Genomic DNA, 3,257 nt, shown 5'->3' with positions numbered 1-3,257 from the left:
GCTAATCTGGATGTAATTCCCCTACCTCTGCCTCTGCCCTTGGCAACACACAAATACAGATTAGAGGGTTATATAAATGTAATTTTCTAATTAATCATTTCGGGGCAGCTGACGTGGGGGTTTGTGTGCGAGGGGAGGGTTTATGTAACCCCAGCTCCTGCCACGGGCTGCAAAATGAGCTGCCCCTTCCCACCCAGCTCAGCCAATCCCCCACAGAGACACCAGAGGAACCCCCCGCAGCCAAACCTGCACCCCAACAGGCTCAGCACACCCTAAAAGGGGTGGGACACCCCAGAAGGGACAGCACACCCTAAAAGGGGTGGGACACCCCAGAAGGGACGGGACACCCTAAAAGGGGTGGGACACCCCAGAAGGGACAGCACACCCTAAAAGGGGTGGGACACCCCAGAAGGGACGGGACACCCTAAAAGGGGTGGGACACCCCAACAGGTTCAGCACACCCTAAAAGGGGTGGGATACCCCAAAAGGGTCAGCACACCCCAAATTCCATCTCCCGTGGAACGACACTTTGTTCCACCCCAAACTGTGGGAAGCTGAAAGAAAGAGGATTTTGTTTCCTTTCTGAGCATCTCACAGAAAAACACCTTCCCGGCCTCTTTAAAACCAAACTGGAGTGTTCATTAGCTGCCCTATTTTTTCAGGTGTATTCTAATAGCACTAATTAACTCGAAGGTAGATTTTAGCACTTCAGCCTCCCTTTCTGCCTTCAAATGCCAAAACAAATCTTGCCATAATTACCAGCAATCCTTTTCATTACCGGCTGCCTAATTATCCTATTAATAGCACATCCTAAGAGACTATATTTGCTTGGCAGGCAAATATTTGTTTTTAAATTAGCAAACACAAAGACAAACTGCTCTGTTTGCTGAAGGATTTTGAAATGCAAAATGGTTTATATTCAGGGAAAAAAAAAAACATTAATCCAAGTCAAACCCAAATGCTTAATCCAGTTGAAGCAGTTGGATCTCTTCAACAAGGGGGGAGGGTCCCTGTGCCAAGGAGGTGTCTTGGGATACCTGGGCACCATCACCTGTGCCTGGGCAAGGGGTCCTGGTGGTGTCATTGCTCAGGGAGGGATGTAATGCCCAACAAACTGAGGGTGCTGCCAGGGAGGGAAGGTGCTGGAAAGGTGGGAGCAGGCAAGAGGATGGCACGGCAAGAGGATGCTGCCACGGTGGGAGGATGCTCCTGGGGTGGGAGGGTGTTGTGGTTGGTGCTGGGGGGTGTTGCCATGGCAGGAGGATGTTGTGGTGGCGGGAGGGTGATGTCACAGCAGCAGGATGATGTCACGGTGGGAGGACGTTGCCATGGCAGGAGGATGCTGCCGTGGGGGGGAGGGGGTTGTGACAGGAGGATCCTCTCGAGGTGGGAGGATGCTGCTTCCACCATGGAAGGATCTTGCCGTGGCAGGAGGATGCTGCTGAGGCAGGAGGATGGAAGGTTGCTGTTGTGGCTGGAGGATGTTTTTATGGCAAGAGGATGTTGTCGTGGTAGGAGGATGATGTCACAGTGGGAGGATGCCGTGGCAGGAGGATGCCGTGGCAGGAGGATGCTGCAGCCTCCAGGAAGCCTGGTGTCTCTCTGTAATTTACCCCACCAGGTCGGGAAGATGATGCCATAACGTTTGCTTTTAACAGGGAGCAGAAGTGCTCGCTTGCAGCGTGAAAACCCCCGAGTGATTAGCCAGAAGAGTTAATTATCCTGTCGTTAAGAGGAGAGGTGCTAAAGGGCCTCAGCAATGGGCTCTTGGAGGGGAGGGCACCGGGTATTTCTCAGGGGAGGGCACCGGGTGCTTCCCGGCGGGATGGTGACTCAAACCTCCATCCTGGAGGGGTGGAGGATGCCAAGACGCTCCTCTGCCTGTGCAGGGGAGAGCTGGCAGAGCCTGTGTGGGAAGCTCCATCCCCAGGATTCAAACCAGAGGAGGATCAATAGACTTATCTGAGCGGAGGAACTCGGTCTGTCAGAGCAGCTGAATTATTTATGGACCTGGAGGGGCCTTTCCCGGGAGGCTGCAGAGCATCCACCTTCACAGCCACAATTACAGCTCTCTTTACAAAACCAACACCTCTTCCCTGTCTCTTTTTTTTTTTTTTAATATAAAACCCCAACTGTTTCATCCCTGGGTTACAAAAGGAGCAACAAACCCTGAACCTGCCACCCTCTGAGATGAAGGAGATGAATGGGCAGTGCTCTGCAGCCCTGTGCTTCCCGCAATCCCAGCAGGCACAGGGAAGCTCCCTGGCTGGAGGGGGGTTCCCACACTCGGGGTGCACGTTCAACACAGGCTTGGGCCTGTCCCCAAACCCCTTGTGGTCACCTGTGCCCTCACACCTCCCAAAACCTCCCCCTCCCTCGCTGTTCTCTGCAGCCCGAGGGGGGTGAAACGTGTGCCCCTTCTTTCCAATTTGAGACCACCCTCCCACGCTGGGGGATCTCAGCCCTGCTGGAGCGGGATGGGGTGTCAGTCTGGATGTGATCCCGGTGCCTGCCATCAGTGCCATCAGTGCCCCCACAGTGCTGCCGCAGTGTCCTGCCCGCAGCAGGCAGCCTTGCCAAGGAGTTTAGGGGAGGTTTTTGGGGATTAGAGGGCCCAGCCATAGGACCAATCAGCCACAGACCCAAACCCTCTGCCAGGGACCCAAACCCGGCCCCTTCCTGGCACAGCCCGGCCCGGGGGTGCCACCCGGGGACACCCCTCTGAGGGGCAGAATGAGGCCGTGCCTGGGAAAGAAGAGGTTAATCATCCTGCACAGGGCCTTGCCCGGGTTTCCTTCAATGACTGGAGCCCAAAATCCAGGGCAGCAGCGCACAAAGGGGCTCTGCAACCCATTGTGCCCCGGAGACCACCCAGGGGAGGGCGGCAGTGAATGATGCAGCACCGCCCCAGACAGCCTGCTCCCTCCCTCCCTGTGCCCTCCCAGCCTGCTCCCTCCCTCCCTGTGCCCTGCCAGCCTGCTCCCTCCCTCCCTGTGCCCTCCCAGCCTCCTCCTTCCCTCCCTGTGCCCTGCCAGCCTCCCTCCTTCCCTCCCTGTGCCCTCCCAGCCTGCTCCCTCCCTCCCTGTGCCCTCCCAGCCTGCTCCCTCCCTCCCTGTGCCCTCCCAGCCTGCTCCCTCCCTCCCTGTGCCCTCCCAGCCTCCTCCTTCCCTCCCTGTGCCCTGCCAGCCTCCCTCCTTCCCTCCAAACACCAAATCTCTTGCAAAACTGAAGCCAAGGTCCTGCCCCGCTCCCTGGGG

General features: G+C 56.7%; 1 long non-coding RNA gene across 1 annotated transcript; it reads left to right on the top strand.

Moving 5' to 3' along the window:
* The first annotated feature begins 1,380 nt into the window (after positions 1-1,380).
* LOC113994648 lies at positions 1,381-2,086 on the top strand. Its single transcript, XR_005565038.1, has 2 exons — positions 1,381-1,511; positions 1,659-2,086. It is a non-coding gene; the product is annotated as an uncharacterized LOC113994648 (long non-coding RNA).
* Positions 2,087-3,257: the final 1,171 nt, after the last annotated feature.

The sequence above is a fragment of the Pipra filicauda genome, unplaced genomic scaffold, assembly GCF_003945595.2.
Source record: "Pipra filicauda isolate LSUMZ 115617 unplaced genomic scaffold, ASM394559v2 scaffold406_size631624_pilon, whole genome shotgun sequence".
Lineage (NCBI taxonomy): Eukaryota > Metazoa > Chordata > Aves > Passeriformes > Pipridae > Pipra > Pipra filicauda.
The sequence above is the reverse complement of the archived record's forward strand: the minus strand, read 5'-3'. Positions and strand labels throughout refer to the sequence as shown.